Below are 18,895 nucleotides of genomic sequence, written 5' to 3' on the forward strand. Positions count from 1 at the left end.
ACTGCAGGTTAAAGTAGATCCTGGCTACTGACACCTGTAGCTGCAGACGTCAGCTCCCATCCAGCTGCCCAATCAGATGCAAGTCCCACCCAGCTTCCTGAGCAGAGAGGTTTCCAGCCCCTCCCTAGCCTATTAGCAGAGTGGGCTCCAGCCTCTCCTTAGCCTGTTTAGCAGAAGCATAACAGGAAGGACACCACCACCACCATAACCTTGCTAAACGTTCTTGGAGCCATGGCGAGACTGAAGGGCAAAGTCCTGAACTGGAAGTGATGGCCAAGCACCACAAAATACTGAGGAGCTGGACTGGATGCCAAGAGAGATATGTCTTGGCTCTCTACCTCCACCTGCTGGTTGATGGACACAACTATTGCACAAGTTCTGGAATAGTGGGAAGCTATATAATGGAAATTTTCTCTCTCTCTCTTGATGGGCTATGAAACCTATGTGCATAATAACTCAGAAGCTCATGGAAGACCAGAATAATTCCCTTGTTACCAGATGAAAAAAGTGTGCCTTATCAATAATATGCACAGGTAGAGGAGATTCGTTACAATTTATATTTTAACTTTTTATTGATGTCACAGTTTACAGCATGTAGAGATCAATAAACATGTACTTAATACAAATCTCTGTCTTCTTTAACAAAACCTTTAACTGAAGTGTCATCAAACTTTTGCTGTAAGTTTTCCTCCCTCTCCCCACCCCCCATCCCCACTATACCCTTGCTTCATTGTGTAATCATTCTTATTAAAGCCATCGCATGTTGTAATATAAACAATATCAACTATCAACTGATTCATTACAATTTAAATTAATCATCAAATATAAATCTCTTAAAGGCTGCAAAAAACCATAACCCCGCCTTCAAATACCAATATAAACCCAACAAATGGATAGAAACAAAAACTCATCCAGAAGGAATGAAAAAACAAGGGCATCTCCATGACATCCAAGTAGGCTGACCAAACAGCACTATGTACGTGTCAGCATGTCAACTGCACACGACCCCGTAGAGCAGGATCTCTGCCCTATCTTCCAGATATTGACTAACTGCTCCAAGGCCCCAACGTGCATGCACCCTGTGTTTCTCCCTCCTCTCCCATTCCCCACCCCAGTTCAAGGCAACCCTAGCATACATGTTCTATACTCCCCATATGTCCACAGAACAACTAGTCTTTTGTTACCATGGCTGGCAGTGATCTTGAAACCTCACCAGCAACTTTCTCTTGCAACTTTCCCCAATGTCAGACAGCCATTGCATGTATGTTAAAAAATTCATAGCTTTGACTGTCCATTCATGATTTTGTAGGATGATGAATGGAATGTGCCACCTGCAAGGTTAGAGGAAAAAATGAAAGGAGAGCAAAATCCTCATTGTAATCAGGTAAAAAAAAAAAAGAGAACCAAAGAGTCCAACCAATGTATCTAAATCTTATCAGTTTATTTAGTCAATAAAAAAAGAATCTACCGAAGACAAGAACTCAACTGGAGAAGTCAGACTCGACACAGCGAGTATCAAAATTAAAACCAATTACCCACTGTTCTTTAGTGGCAAGAACATTTTGTCTTGGCATTAGCAAATATATTAGCTTTCCACGCACTGCAATTGGTTTTCATTTTGAAACTCACAAATAACTAGAACAGTGGATTCCCAATACAGATCCACACCAAAATACAGCCATGTCGAGTCTGACATTTGCAATGTTACAACATGTGTGCAGTGCCTGCCAGACATCAGGGAAGGTGGAGCAGCAGGGTGCAAGTGATGGGTTCCTGATAGCTCCTGCTATCTGTAAGGAACCAAGCCAATTCTGAGGAGTCAGCAGAAGATGTTAGCAGCTGAGGCTGGGGGAGCAAGTAGGAAAGGCCAGGGTAGATTCTATGGAGGGAGATGATAAATAAAAGGTGAAAAAGAAGAAGCCGAGAACAAATGCTAGGGAAGGAAGGAGAGACCAGGGTTGGATGAATGGAAAAGGGGCAGACTGGGAAGGAAGGAAGAGAGAGAGCAGATAGAGAGGTAAAAATGGAGAGGCAGTGGGTAGATGATGGGGGAAGAAAGGAGGAGATGTAAGGGGCAGATGCCAGGGGAATATTTGCTTTAATAATTTCTCTGACTGCCCTTCATTCAAAAAAGCAAAGCAGTCAGGAGAGAAGCAAAAAGAATAGATGCAGGGAACATAGACTGGGGGGGGGGGGGGAAACAGACAGATGCTAAAGAGACAGCAAGAGAGAGGCAGAGGTAGGTGCTAGGAGATGCAGAGAGCAGGTGGATAGATGCTGAGGAAGGAGAGGGATGATACATGATGATTGGAACAGCAGTGAATCAGAGTTAAGTGGGTAGAGGAACAACTTCAGGACTTAGCTGGATACTGGGTACGTTGAGAGTGTGAACTCAGGGCTTGAGTTGGGGGAGAAGAGACAGACTTTTGAATTTGGACTCAGGGATTACACTGAAGTAGATATTAGGTGATTGGGTGTAAAGGCTGCAGGAGTGTGAGTCAGGGTGAAGAAACTTGGGGAAGTGTTTTGAAGCAGTACAAAGTGTTGAAGAAGATGTATGCCAGAAGAAAGTGCAGGTCTTTGAAGGGAGTGAAGAATGGTGGAAATGGAGGAAGTGAATGGGGAATGGAAGGCTGGAAAGAGGGTAACAGACAGAAGAAAGGGCCTGAAGGTAGGGACAGAGCCAAAGCTGGAGAACGAATGAGGCTATCCAAATGCATAAATATTTCAGATACTGAGATTGGTGGCTAAATGGGAAGGAAGAAAGGCATAAGCAGTGGTATAATTTATTAAGCCTTAATGCCTTCTTTTTGGTTTATTCAATAAGCCAAGACAACCAAAAAATGCTCAATCAGATCATTGATCTGAGGAAATTACATCACATCATCTGCGTAGGTGGATAGCTTACTCAACCCCTGTAAACTTGGCATCAAGCATCTCAAGGTCAGTTTTGATTGCTAAAATGAATGATTCTATTGCTAAGTTGAACAAAAGGGGGGAGAGAGGCAATTGACAAGACCTCGAGCCATAGATCTTGCATACAAAATATGCACCATTCAGATGAACCTTTCTCCAAAATCAAACGAACTTCAGAAAGGTAACACCATTCAACATTATCAAAGCCCTTTCCAGCATCTAGCAAAACGGCCATCTCAGGTATTTACTGCTGTTGCACTATAAAAGCCACATTACACCACAGTCTTGCATTGTCTGAAGGCATTCTTCCCTTCATAAAGCTCGTTTGCTCTCTATCTAACACTGAAGCCAAATCTTCTCCAAGCTGCATATTATTTTAGAATAGCTTTTACAATCAGGGAGATGAGTATATTATTAGAAACCCGCGATGGGTCTTTATCCAGCTTCTCAATAACTACTGTGGCTTCCGCTGCTGTACCATATCGCTCCTTGGGCTAAGAACCCCTAAAACACTTGTTTCAGCCTCAGAACAAGAGGTTCATCAAATGTTTTATGAAATTCAGCTGAGAATCTTTCAGAACTCGGGGCTCTGTTATGCACTAATGTTTTTATAGCAGTCTAATTCTTCCTCGGTGATTGCTTTATCTAATTTTTGTATTTGACTGGAAAACAGTACTGGATGGTGCATGTGGTTAAAAAATGCATGGAGGCCAAGGATATAACTGGGTGTAAAGCCAATGAAAGTGCTGCACTTTCTCCTTATCTTTGGAAGAAGCTTTCCCATCTTCCACCAAAACAACTTGGACCCTCTACCTTTCCTTCTTAATCTTCAAGTATTAGCTAGGAGATGACTGTCAGTTGTCTTCTTTATAAACCTTGCTTGCTGGGAAATCATTACTGCTCCTATATATATATATTCATTCACTCATGATTTGATTATACTGATATCTTAAGTTTTGTAAGTGTAGTAGGACTGAATCACCTTTTCCTGCAATATGTTGTTGTTTTAGCGTCTTAATTTCTGTTCAATGACCTGAAATTTTTGCTTCTGCACACATCGATGCTTCACCTCTGTCGCCTTAAAGGCATCCCACTATGTATTTGCATTAGTGTCAGTGACCTTATTATATTGAAAGTAGTATTCTACTAACTGGCTTACTGCTGCATAAGAAGCCCTCCTCTTCCAAAAAGCTCCAAACCGAATCTCCACTGATGGGGTTGCCTGTCTAATCTCACTCAATTAATACAAATGGAAATTGCAGCATGATCTGATATGGCTATAGCAAGTATTTTGGAGCGCCTAGAAGAAGATAAAATAAAATAAAAAAATCTATCTGGAATGCATGCTATGCAGCAGCAAGAAAAAAGTACACTACTTATCTGTGGGGGTTGTAAGCTGCACACATCAACCAACTCTGGATCACTCACCATTATAGCAGCAGGCGCCATGATTTCAAAGGCCTGAATCTGGTTTTGGACTGCCTGTAAGGCAAAGTCAATGGGATAAAACTATCCCCTATAATGAGAGGATGTGTTAGTTCATCTTTGTTAGTTTCCTAAAAAAATGACAGACTGTCAACATTAGGTGCAAAAACATTTATCAGCATCACCTTCAGCTCAGCTAAAGTGCCAAAGCCTTGACTCATTTCTATTCTTGATTGAAAACCTGATTTGTACATACAGTGGTGGAAATAAGTATTTGATCCCTTGCTGATTTTGTAAGTTTGCCCACTGACAAAGACATGAGCAGCCCATAATTAAAGGGTAGGTTATTGGTAACAGTGAGAGATAGCACATCACAAATTAAATCCGGAAACTCACATTGTGGAAAGTATATGAATTTATTTGCATTCTGCAGAGGGAAATAAGTATTTAATCCCTCTGGCAAACAAGACCTAATACTTGGTGGCAAAACCCTTATTGGCAAGCACAGCGGTCAGACGTCTTCTGTAGTTGATGATGAGGTTTGCACACATGTCAGGAGGAATTTTGGTCCACTCCTCTTTGCAGATCATCTCTAAATCATTAAGAGTTCTGGGCTGTCGCTTGGCAACTCGCAGCTTCAGCTCCCTCCATAAGTTTTCAATGGGATTAAGGTCTGGTGACTGGCTAGGCCATGACCCTAATGTGCTTCTTCCTGAGCCACTCCTTTGTTGCCTTGGCTGTATGTTTTGGGTCATTGTCGTGCTGGAAGACCCAGCCACGACCCATTTTTAAGGCCCTGGCGGAGGGAAGGAGGTTGTCACTCAGAATTGTACGGTACATGGCCCCATCCATTCTCCCATTGATGCGGTGAAGTAGTCCTGTGCCCTTAGCAGAGAAACACCCCCAAAACATAACATTTCCACCTCCATGCTTGACAGTGGGGACGGTGTTCTTTGGGTCATAGGCAGCATTTCTCTTCCTCCAAACACGGCGAGTTGAGTTCATGCCAAAGAGCTCAATTTTTGTCTCATCTGACCACAGCACCTTCTCCCAATCACTCTCGGCATCATCCAGGTGTTCACTGGCAAACTTCAGACGGGCCGTCACATGTGCCTTCCGGAGCAGGGGGACCTTGCGGGCACTGCAGGATTGCAATCCGTTATGTCGTAATGTGTTACCAATGGTTTTCGTGGTGACAGTGGTCCCAGCTGCCTTGAGATCATTGACAAGTTCCCCCCTTGTAGTTGTAGGCTGATTTCTAACCTTCCTCATGATCAAGGATACCCCACGAGGTGAGATTTTGCGTGGAGCCCCAGATCTTTGTCGATTGACAGTCATTTTGTACTTCTTCCATTTTCTTACTATGGCACCAACAGTTGTCTCCTTCTCGCCCAGCGTCTTACTGATGGTTTTGTAGCCCATTCCAGCCTTGTGCAGGTGTATGATCTTGTCCCTGACATCCTTAGACAGCTCCTTGCTCTTGGCCATTTTGTAGAGGTTAGAGTCTGACTGATTCACTGAGTCTGTGGACAGGTGTCTTTCATACAGGTGACCATTGCCGACAGCTGTCTGTCATGCAGGTAACGAGTTGATTTGGAGCATCTACCTGGTCTGTAGGGGCCAGATCTCTTACTGGTTGGTGGGGGATCAAATACTTATTTCCCTCTGCAGAATGCAAATAAATTCATATACTTTCCACAATGTGATTTTCCGGATTTAATTTGTGATGTGCTATCTCTCACTGTTACCAATAACCTACCCTTCAATTATGGGCTGCTCATGTCTTTGTCAGTGGGCAAACTTACAAAATCAGCAAGGGATCAAATACTTATTTCCACCACTGTAGATAACCCAGAGACTTACAGGTCCAGATGGCCACACCATTCTTCTTTTCACTCACTGCAGAAAATACTATCAGTCCAAAGTGTCTGTCTCACAATTGCTTAGACTAAGGTGCGTTTCCTGATGAAAAATTATATCGGCTTTTTTTTTAATATATGTTGGCATTTTCTTCTTTTTGATCAGGTTATTCAGTCCCTTAAGATTAAGTGAAACAACATTTAAGGGTCCTTTTACTAGGGAGTGCTGAAAAATGGCCTGCGGTAGTGTAGGCGTGGGTTTTGGGTGCACGCAAAATCATTTTTCAGCGCACCTGTAAAAAAGGCCTTTTTAAAATTTTTGCCAAAAATAGATGTGCGGCAAAATCAAAATTGCCCTGCACCCATTTTGGGTCTGAGACCTTACCACCAGCCATTGACCTAGCAGTAAAGTCTCACGCGGTAACCGGGTGGTAATGACCTGCGCCAAATTGGTATTTGGCGCACGCCTGATACGTGCGGCAGAAAATAAAAATTATTTTTCAGCTGCATGTATCGGATGCGTGCCAAAAATGAAATTACTGCAAGAGCCACGCAGTTGCTGTGTGGTAACTCCATTTTGGCGTGCGTTGGGCATGCATAGATGCTTACGCGGCTTAGTAAAAGGGCCCCTTAGTGACAATTGTATTTTCTCCTATATAATTGTGAAACCATTGATTGGAGATTGTTGGAACACTAGCTTATGTTCTAAGTCTGTCATTTGTACAGCCCAAACAACTTAATGCATAAAATAACTGCAACCAGGAAACATAATTATGCCACGAAGAGCATGCCCAAGTGAGCAAGTTGAGCCAATAGCAGTATTTATCCATCCACTTAACAGCAAGTTATTATTCAGTTGTCTATTTGTTCCCCCCTCCCAAAAGAATATTCACACTGTAACAATCATGCCCACACATTAACTATTAGTAACTGTAGCTAAGCATCATTCTTCCCCCTCAAACCCACTCTAATCATCCACTTTTCAAAGGACTCTTGTTGTTGCATCATGTCTGTCTTAAGCTGCATAACATACAAACTAATAGCCCACATTATCACTTCAGTTCCACAGCTGCTGAATATTCAAGCAAAGTTCTTTTTCCTTCTCATTTCGTGATGCATAAAAGGTGCAGAAACACAGTACATGAAAAAAAAATGAAATGATGGTTCACAGGATCTGAGGCAACACTAGAGACAGGTCCTGTCAGACAAATCTGATTAATTTCTTTGACTGGGTGACCAGAGAGATGGATTGAAGGAGAGCGCTAGATGTGGTGTATTTAGATTTTAGCAAGGCCTTTGACATGGTTCTGCAAAGACGACTAATAATATAACTGCAACACTGAGGTGAGGCTGTGCCCAACTACAGAAGCATCAAATTAAGTCTTGGCCCTGAGCTCTCTGTGTCTCATAATGTACAGAAAGAGGCACAAACAAGCACCGGGGGAAGCATGAGAAGAACCACCAGCAGTCACGGGAGTCAGTAAAGAAACTAAGAACTCCAGCCCAAGATGCTGCAGACAGAAAAACTAAGAAATCATAACATTAGAAAAAATGTTTGGAGCTAAGGGGAAGAGACAAGGATTGAGGCAGCCATCTTTCCTAGCAGCTCCCTAATGCTCCCTTCATTCCTAATTCAAAATTAAGGACTACTTCCTATTGTCTGTTTTCTCCTAGTTTTCTCCAAGTCTGATCAGTCTCTACCTCGACTCTGCTTTGTCAGTCTTACAGTGGGGGTTTTAATGCAGCCCAAACTAAGGGGCTGCATTAACTGTATGTCTATATATAGGTGCCAAGAGAGTGCCTTATAGGTGCATATTCAATAAATTACTAACATAACTGGGTATATATGTGCCTATATGCTTAGATGCAAGCACTTACTCTAACCATAGAGCTGGCATGTGTGCATATAATTGCCAGTGATACATGCGTAGTTTATAGTATTCTATAAGTAACGTGCATAAATGTGCACCCGCTCAGAGTTTGCCCATGTTTTCATCCACCTGCAAACTATGCACAATATAAGATACACGTGGAGGGGCATAATCGAACAGGGCGCTCAAGTTTTCCTGAGGACGTCCTCGCAGGACGTCCCCATGAAGGGGTGGGGAAACCTGTATTATCGAAACAAGATGGGCGTCCATCTTTCGTTTCGATAATACGGTTGGGGACGCCCAAATCTCAACATTAGGTCGATCTTAGATGGTCGTCCCCAGTTTTCGGCGATAATGGAAACCGAGGACGCCCATCTCAGAAGCGACCAAATCCAAGCCATTTGGTCGTGGGATGAGCCAGCATTCATAGTGCACTGGTCCCCCTCACATACCAAGACACCAACCGGGCACCCTAGAGGCACTGCAGTGGACTTCAGAAAAAGCTCCCAGGTGCATAGCTCCCTTGCCTTGTGTGCTGAGCCCCCCAAACCCGCCCCAAAACCCACTCCCCCAACTGTACACCACTACCATAGCACAAAGGGATGAAGGGGGGCACCTAGATATGGGTACAGTGGGTTTCTGGTGGGTTTTGGAGGGCTCACATTCATCACCACAAGTGTAACAGGTAGGGGGGGTGGGCCTGGGTTCGCCTTCCTGAAGTGCACTGCAGTACCCACTAAAACTGCTCCAGCGACCTGCATACTACTACTACTACTAAACATTTATAAAGCGCTACTAGGGTTACGTAGCGCTGTACAATTTAACATGGAAGGACAGTCCCTGCTCGAAGAGCTTACAATCTAAAAGACAAATGTACAGTTAATCTGATAGGTCAGACAGATTGGGGCAACCTATACTGCTGTCATGGAGCTGAGTATGATATCTGAGGCTGGCATAGAGGCTGAAAAAATATTTAATTTGTTTTTAGGGTGGGAGGGTGTTAGTGAACACTGGGGGCGTAAGAGGAGGAGGTCATCCCTGATTCCCTCCTGTGGTCATCTGGTCACTTAATGTACATTTTTGTGGCTTGGTCGTTAAAAATAAGGAGCAAGTAAAGTCGTCCAAGTGTTCGTCAGGGACGCCCTTCTTTTTTCCATTATCGGCCGAGGACGCCCATGTGTTAAGCATGCCCCAGTCCCACCTTCCCTATGCTTCCAACACGCCCCCGTGAACTTTGGTCGTCCCCACGACGGAAAGCAGTTGAGGATGCCCAAAATCGGCTTTCGATTATGCCGATTTGGGCGACCCTGTGAGAAGGACGCCCATCTTCCGATTTGTGTCGAAAGATGGGCGCCCTTCTCTTTCAAAAATAAGCCTGTAATAGTTACAGAAGAGCACATAGATGCGTAGCCTGCATATAAACACATAAGCGTGTAATTGGTGTTCAAAATTAGCTCCATAAGCTCAATGTTCAAAGGTACTTTTTTTTAACAAGTTTTGCTTTGCCTTGAAACATACAGCCTCATCTGTAGAGCAATTCACCAGATTCTTCCAATCTTAGCAATCAACTGTCACATAGGGTAATTAGCATGTGATGAATGATAAGAAGCCCATTATATTCCTATGCACATGTCACTATTTAGCATGTGCTAATTGCTAGATGTGTTAGCACACCTTAGGAAAAGGACCCCATAGTTTGTCATGTGGATCTCAGCTGCAAAGAAGTAAAAACCTGCTGAGCAGGGGCGTATCTGCGTGGGGCCACAGGGGCCTGGGCCCCCGCAGATTTCGCCCTGGCCCCCCTCCCCGCCGTCAACCCTCCCCCGCTGCTTACTTTTGCTGGCGCCGAGGTCCGACCCGCAATCTCCGTTTTTCGTCTTCCTCCGTGGCCATGCTTCCAGGAAGTAACGCTGCAGTGCTGATTCGTTGAATCCAGTTCGGCGTCTGACGTCAGACGTCGAACTGGAGTCAACGAATCAGCACTGCAGCGTTACTTCCTGGAAGCATGGCCACGGAGGAAGACGAAAAACGGAGATTGCGGGTCGGGACCTCGGCGCCAGCAAAAGTAAGCAGCGGGGGAGGGTTGACGGCGGGGAGGGGGTGGAGAGAGGCGGCGGCGGCGGGGGGGGGGGGGGAGGGAGGCAAAAATGTGCCCCCCCTCTCTGGCTCTGGCCCCCCCTACCGCCGGATTCCAGATACGCCCCTGCTGGTGAGTATGAATATTTTGAAAATTTGTGTGTGCCAGTTTTCAGAAAGTTAATCTTACCTGTATAGGTCTCTAAAGCTAAAGCTAGAGTTCACAATGTTTTTGCTAGCTCCTTTGCATGGGTAGCAACATTTGAGGTAGCATGGCCAAAAAATGGAAGGAAAGTCTGCAGGTCAGTACATTGAGCTCTAAAGATGGGACTGGTGGCCTTAACTGTAGCAACTGCAAACTGTTCAATGGTTGGAAAGCCTGTAACTCCTCTGATTTGACTGATCCCAAAAACCCAAGCTTTGATGTGACCAAACCTGGCTAATGATTAAAAAAAAGAAGTTTTCTGTAGCTATAGAGCAACAGAGAGCAAAAAATTGAGTAGATCTGATTGTTAAAGTTGTTCTGTGTTAATTGCTGGAACAGAATGTTCTTGCAGTGTAGTCTGTCTTATATTTTAAACAGCTGTTTTTATAGATTGCAAATCATTTGTTTCTTTGGACATGTTCCTCAGTGGCAATTATTGCAGTTTTGTAGGCATATGCTTTTTAAAATGTCAAAATGGAAATATATATTAGAGGCGGGCAAAGATTAATCACAGCATGCATTTTAGGCATTTCTTTCACCCTTTTCTACTGGCTCTGTCCTATTGAACACAATCATCTCTCTCTATCTTTCTCACCCTATTTGTTTCTTTCTCTGATGCCCCTTTACCCAGATTCTCTCATGCCCCCTTCTCCAGCCTTCACCCAGATTCTTTCATTTCCTCCTCCCCAGTCTTCACCCTGATTCTCTCATACCCTCCTCTCCCCGCATTTACTTCAACAGGAGGGCTCAGGCTCCGGATTTTCTCTTCTTCCTCACTGCCTCAAAGTCATTTTTCTTCCCCAGTGCAGCTGGACTCTGCAAATACTTGAGCCGCACTGTGCCGGAATTTGGATTAGTCTCGAGGGAGCCCGAACTGTTGAGATAAACATGGGGGGAAGATGGCAGATCTGCGTTAAAAAACAATCAGCTGGCGTTCAAACACTATTAATACCTTAAAATATTAATGTGTTAATAGCATTATTAACGCGTTAATTGTCCAAACAGCGATCAAAATGATAAAGGGGATGGAACTCCTCTCGTATGAGGAAAGGCTAAAGAGGACAGGGCTCTTCAGCTTGGAAAAAAGAACGATGAGGGGAGATATGATTGAGGTCTACAAAATCCTGAGAGGTGTAGAATGAGTATTAAATTGATTTTTTACTTGTTCCAAAAGCACAAAGACTAGGGGACGCTTGAGGAAGTTACATGGAAATACTTTTAAAACAAATAGGAGGAAATATTTTTTCACTCAACGAATAGTTAAGCTCTGGAACTATTTGTGGGAGGATGTGCTAACAGTGGTTAGTGTATCTGGGTTTAAAAAAAGGTTTGGACAAATTCCTGGAGGAAAAGTCCATAGTCTGTTATTGAGACAGACATGGGAAGCAACTGCTTGCCCTGGGATTTGTAGTATGGAGTGTTGCCACGATTTAGCTTTCTGCCAGGTACTTGTGACCTGGCATGGCCACTGTTTGGAAAACAGGATACTGGGCTAGATGGACTATTGGTCTGACCCCGTATGGCTACTCTTATATTCTTAAGTCCACCCCTATATATATAGTGAACTGTGTCCATCCAGTAAGATTTATTTACACACATTCAATGGTCATATTTTTAGGGGGCCTTATACAAAAGCACAGCAAGATTACTAAGGGTTTGTCACGCGGCAATTCGGCTCTACCGCCGGGATCCCCACCATGCACCAATCCTGGTGCAAGAAAATATTTTTGTATTTTCTAGTGCCACGGGCATGCTTGGCAGTAATTGGGCAGTGCAGGATCCCTTACCACCTCCTAAATAAATGGTTGCACTGTAAGTGTTTAACTTACCGCATGGCCATTTTCTTCCTTTAAAAATAAAAAAGCACCTTGCAGATGGCAGTAAAAGGGAGGGCTTTAATGAAAAATGCATAAAACATTGACAAAATGTGTAACAAATGTCAAATTGATATTTGTGTATTTTTCTGCAGAAATCAATGCATACCAGCTTCCTACATCAAAATAGCCGTGTTCACTTTTTTTCTATCTCCAACTTCTTTTACAAGGTGATAGGGCTATCCACTGAAAAAGTGGCTTATGACTCCTACCACCAACCCCCACAGTGAAGCAGAGGAGTGCTACAACATAGCCCACATGCAGACAAGAGTAGTCATTAAGAAACAGGTCCCCTAAGTTTAAAAAAAAAAAGCTCCATCCTGTTTCATAAAGACGCATAGCATGCATATAGAGACTGTTAAATCACGTTCAGTACTAACAGGCACTAAACACGGGAAAAAAGGCTTTCCGCAAAATGCGTTAAAGCATTTTGAGATACTTTGTCTAGGAAAAAACAGCACAAATGGGCCTTCGGCGAGCATCCACCTGCATCAGGGGTCTAACAAAAACATAGGACCCTGTTTACTAAGCTGCGCTAGTGTTTTAGACAGTGCATGCTAAAAATCATCACACGCTAACCGTGTAGACACCATAGGAATATCATGGGCATCTACATGGTTAGCATGCGCTAAAAACACTAGTATGCCTCTAGCACGGCTTAGTAAACAAGGCCCATAGTAAATAATATGATAGAAATCATAATGCTAAAGATGCAAACTGATACTATAAAATCCTTTAAAATGACCTAAAAAGACTTACCTTAATGGACATATTTCATATATATTACATTTTATAACAATCCATACCTAGCAAATCCCCAATGAGTACATACAAAATAAAATCATATGACCCTATAAATATGTAAATCGTGTTTATATAAAATCAAATAATACACATATAAGATAAACACAATAGACAATAGAACTAATCTATTTGTTAAAATCTAACTTAGGCCGACATTGCCCGTTCACTTTGAATGGGCTGTGTCAGCAATGCCGTGCGGCTTGGTAAACAGGGGGGTTAGTCAATAAAAATGAACAATAACAATGAAATCTATATAAATACAAAAACAGAAAACATACTAAGGCAAGATCTTAAGATATTCCACTGTAAATAGTGCTGCTTATCTCACTAAAAACTCCTTAATGACTCATGCTGGTCAGTTTCTAAAGAGTTCAACAGAAAAATATAGAAAATACATCATGGAAATATAAATGAGACAAAAGCATATCAAGAAAAAGACAGAAACTGTGACTGTGTTCAGTAGATCATCATTTAAAAAAGTGAGCCTTAACCTCAAAATGTAGAAAAACTGTGAATCCTGTGATACAATGAATCATCGCAATGAACTTGTGCAATTAGAATTCAAAGATATTGTGTGGAGCCAGTGAAAAATATAATAAATTAATTATGTCTGCTGATGTGAGCAATCCATAAATAGACACTAAACCAACTATAACCAAAGAAAAAAAAGACTTCATAAATAGACTCAAAAGTCAAACTTTGTCTCATGCATTGTTTGGCAAAAACTTTAAAAAGAAGACTATTTATATCTAAACAGAGTTTAGCAGCACAACATGACAGAGCACAATGTCCTTTATTTGCTTGCTGTAACAGACTAATCATGCGCAAGACTGATTGTATATTGTCAACAAATGAGCTAAAGGAAAAAGACCTCAGTATATACCGTATTTTTCGGACTATAAGACGCACCGGACCATAAGACGCACCTAGGTTTTAGAGGAGGGAAATAGGAAAAAAAAAATTTTTCCTTTTTCCCTCCTCTAAAACCTAGGTGCTCCGGTGCGTCTTGTCCGAGTTTTGGATCGCCATCCCCTACTTACGCGATGCCATGTTCCCTGGTGGTCTAGTGACGTCGGGGCAGGAAAGAACCCCCTCTTTCCTGCCCCGACGTCACTAGACCACCAGGGAACATGGCATCGCGTAAGTAGGGGACGGCGATCCAAAACTCGCTACCTTTGGACTATAAGACGCACCCCCCATTTTCCTCCCAAATTTTGGGGGAAAAAAGTGCGTCTTATAGTCCGAAAAATACGGTAATCAAATCACAAAAATACTGATGTAAGCAATCTGTTCAGAAACACAGTCCTTCCCTTTCACAATCAAACCAATCATTCAGACTTACTGAGCAGTAAAAACAGCTGCATTATCAATGCGTGAAAACTGCCATTGGTAGAAAAAAATGCCAAAAGTGAAACTACACACATGGGCATTGTCTTGATAAGTAAAACAGAAAACAGTGCGACATTAACGATATCACTAAGGCCACCAACCAATCAGCTGGTACTGAGCAGCTAGTACAGGAGCCGACGAGAGAAGGAAAAATTCTAGACCTAGTCCTTAGTGGAGCGCATGATCTGGTGCGGGAGGTAATGGTGCTGGGGCCGCTTGATAACAGAGATCATAATATGATCGGATTTGACATTAGCTTTGAAGTAAGTATACATAGGAAATCAAATACGTTAGCGTTTAACTTCAAAAAAGGAGACTATGATAAAATGAGAAGAACAGTGAAAAAAAAAACGTAGAGGAGCGGCTACGAGGGTCAAAAATTTACATCAGGCATGGATGCTGTTCAAAAACACCATCCTGGAAGCTCAGGTCAAATATATTCCGCGTATTAAAAAAGGAGGACGGAAGACCAAACGACAGCCAGCATGGTTAAAAAGTGAGGTGAAGGAAGCTATTAGAGCTAAAAGAAAATCCTTCAGAAAATGGATGAAGGAACCGACTGAAAATAATAAGAAACAGCATAAGGAATGTCAAGTCAAAAGCAAAGCGCTGATAAGGAAGGCTAAGAGGGACTTCGAAAAAAAGAATGTGTTGGAGGCAAAAACACATAGTAAAATTTTTTTTAGGTATATTAAAAGCAGGAAGCCGGCAAAAGAATCGGTTGGACTGAGGAGTAAAAGGGGTGATCAGGGAAGACAAAGCCGTAGCGGAGAGATTAAATGAATTCTTTGCTTCGGTCTTCAACAAGGAAGATTTGGGTGGGATACCGGTGCCGGAAATGGTCAGGGCCGCCGAGAGGGGGGGACAGGGGAGACAAAATTCCCTGGGCCCGCACTGCCGCCGACGCAGTCCGGCCTGCCCGCCCTCCGTCGCTCCCTGGCATTGAATTTAAGCACCTCACCTTCGAAAGTGCAGCAAGTAGTGGCAGACCACTCCTTCCTTCCTTCCATGTCCCGCCCTCGCCTGACGTAACTTCCGCGAGGGCGGGACACAGAAGGAAGACGTGGTCTGCCGCTGCTTGCTGTGCCTTCAAAGGTGAGATGCTTAAGGTCAGTGCAGCGGGGATGGAGAGAGGGCCCAGTGGCGGATGGAGGGGGACCCGGCGACCTCGGGTGGGGGGGCCTGGGGGCGGCCTTGTCCCGGGCCTGGCCCAGTCTCTCAGCGGCCCTGGAAATGGTATTCGAAGCTGACGAGTCGGAGAAACTTAATGAATTCTCTGTAAACCTGGATGATGTAATGGGGCAGTTCTACAAACTGAAGAGTAGTAAATCTCCTGGAACGGATGGTATTCATCCCAGAGTACTGATAGAACTGAAAAATGAGCTTGCGGAGCTATTGTTAGTAATATGTAATTAAAATCGAGCATGGTACCGGAAGATTGGAGGGTGGCCAATGTAACACCGATTTTTTAAAAAGGTTCTAGATGAGATCCAGGAAATTATAGACTGGTGAGTCTGACATCGGTGCTGGGCAAAATGGTACAGACTATTATTAAGAACAAAATTACAGAGCATATTCAAAAGCATGGATTAATGAGACAAAGTCAGCATGGATTTAGTGAAGGGAAACCTTGCCTCACCAATCTACTACATTTCTTTGAAGGGGTGAACAAACATTTGGATAAAGGGGAGCCGGTTGATATCATGTATCTGGATTTTCAGAAGGCGTTTGGCAAAGTACCTCATGAAAGACTCCAGAGGAAATTGGAGAGGAGAGTCATGGGATAGGAGGCAGTGTTCTATCGTGGATTAAAAACTGGTTAAAAGATAGAAAACAGAGAGTAAGGCTTAAATGGTCAGTATTCTCAATGGAGAAGGGTAGTTAGTGGGGTTCCCCAGGGGTCTGTGCTGGGACTGCTGCTTTTTAACATATTTATAAATAACCTAGAGATTGGAGTAACTAGTGAGGTAGTTAAATTTGCTGATGACACAAAGTTATTCAAAGTCATTAAATCGCAGGAGGATTGTGAAAACTTACAAGAGGACCTTACGAGAATGAAGATCAATGTAATAATAAGAGTAACGTATGAAGCGCTAAAAATAAATATATAATACTCAAATACTACTATATAAATTGATAATCCAAGTCCACTCTACTGTGTATTGGAACGCAGAATCCTAAAATACTATGCAGAGTTGTGAAAGTGTTATGTGAATGGAATACCATACTCTAATGTGTCAATGTTCCAAAAAAACATAAAATGTGAGCATCCTTGCAATGCTTACAAACTCTTTTTAAAAATATAAAATACGAGCCTTGTATAAGAAACTGTGCAATGTCCTATGGTCATGGAACGTTCCCCAAAAATGAATGAATAAATGAAGAGAGCTCCCCAAAACAGACTAAATAAATCCAATTGTGTTAAAAAATACATATACAGCAGCGCTATTTGGCAATGGATACTACAACAAACCTAAATAATCTTAATATTGCTATGAAGATATTTCAGAAAAGAAGGTTCTCTCAAAACAGTGTTTTCCAAGTCCAGTCCTGGAGTACCCCTTGCCAGTCAGGTTTTCAGAATATCCACAATGAATATGCATGAAAGAGATTTGCACATAATAGAGGCAGTGTATGCAAATCAAGTTCATAAATATTAATTGTGGATATCCTGAAAACCTGACTGGCAAGGGGTACTCCAGGTCCGGACTTGGGAACACTATCTTAAAACCTTAAATTGAAAACAAAAATTCAAACACGTCAAGACAGCTTTTGAGCCTGCTGAATGGCCATAATCAAATTTAGTTCACAAAAACACAGATAAATCTAACTCTTCTTTCAGTCCTACAGGGAAAATGGTGTCTAATTCAAAAATAATTATTTGTTCATGTCGCAGAATGGATACATCAACATTTCCTCCACACCAATTCAGGGGCCCTTTTACTAAGCTGCATAAGCGCCTAGGCGCACCCAACGCGTGACAAAATGGAGTACCGTGTGGCTGTTGCGGTAATTTCATTTTTGGTGCTCATCCACTACGTGTGCCCGAAAAATATTTTTTATTTTCTGGTGCTCGTCAGCTACGCACACCAAGTAGCATTTAGCGCACGTAGGTCATTACTGCCCGGTTACTTCATGAGACTTTACCGCTAAGTTAATGGCTGGTAGTAAGGTCTCAGACCCAAAATGGATATGCGGCAATTTTCAGCAAAAATTTTAAAAAGGGCTTTTTTCAGGAATGCTGAAAAATGGATTGGCACACGCGCCCAAAATCTGCGCCTACACTACCGCAAGCCATTTTTCAGCACACCTTAGTAAAAGGACCCCTCAGAGTAACAGTCTTCAAAACCAGGAATTTCAAATCAGAAAAACTGTGCATTAAATCAATACAATATTGCACCAGTGGTGCAGCAATATTACCCCTTCTGATATTGCTCCTGTGTTCGATCATCCTAGATTTAACTTTTCTAACAGTTTTGCCCACATATATCAAATTGCATGAGCACAGAATAACATATACTGCCCTTTCAGTACTGCAATTATACAGATGTCTTAATGAAAAAACCTTTTTTTGTATGTGGGTAAATGAAAACATGTGTGGACATAGAAGATGGGCATACAGAACAGGACCTACGAGGGAAATGACACCACCGAGGGGCTGACACTGGTACGTCACTACGGAGCACAGAAGGTGCCACAATCTCTTTACTATTTTTTTTTTACAGTGTGTATATATATTTTTTTTTTCAATCGTTTTTATTGATGGTAAATACAAATAATAACCAGTACATTACAAGGCATCAGCACTTGTGCCAATTAACAGGTATCAACAGTTCCCCCCCCCCCCCCCCACACACACTTTCCCCTCCCACTCCCTCCCGCCCCCCTGCCCACCCTCCACACTCATACTTCCAGGCTTGATTCTCTCAACTAACCAACACTCTAACTTCTGAGTACATACGTAAACCTATAGCGACTGGACCTGGTACCCGGGGCTCCCAGAGCATCCGAGATCCCAATGATCTCTTTACTATTTTTATCGCATGTATATGCCACAGTCAACTGATACCACCACAGGGCCCCTTTTACTGATGTTTGGAAAAAGGAGCTCTTAATGTCTGTTCCCTATTTCTAAGAGTTTTTTCAACTTCATGGCAAAACTTTGCACAAAACTGGACTTTGTGCTGAAAAATGCATAAAACATCGACAACATGAACAAATGTCAAATTGCAGGAATCAATGCCTACCAGCTTCCATCATCAAAATGGCCTCATTCACATTTTTTTCTCTCTCTGACTTCTTTTAAAAGGTGGTAGGGCTATCCACTGATAGATGATAGGGCTACCTATAACCTCCACAGTGAAGCAGAGGAGTGCTATAACATAGCCCAAAGGCAAACAAGAGTAGTCATTAAGAAACAGATCCCCTAAGGAAAAAAGCTCCTATTTTTATCCTGTTTCATAAAGAGGTATAGCA

Source organism: Microcaecilia unicolor, chromosome 7, assembly GCF_901765095.1.
Source record: "Microcaecilia unicolor chromosome 7, aMicUni1.1, whole genome shotgun sequence".
Classification (NCBI taxonomy): Eukaryota; Metazoa; Chordata; class Amphibia; order Gymnophiona; family Siphonopidae; genus Microcaecilia; species Microcaecilia unicolor.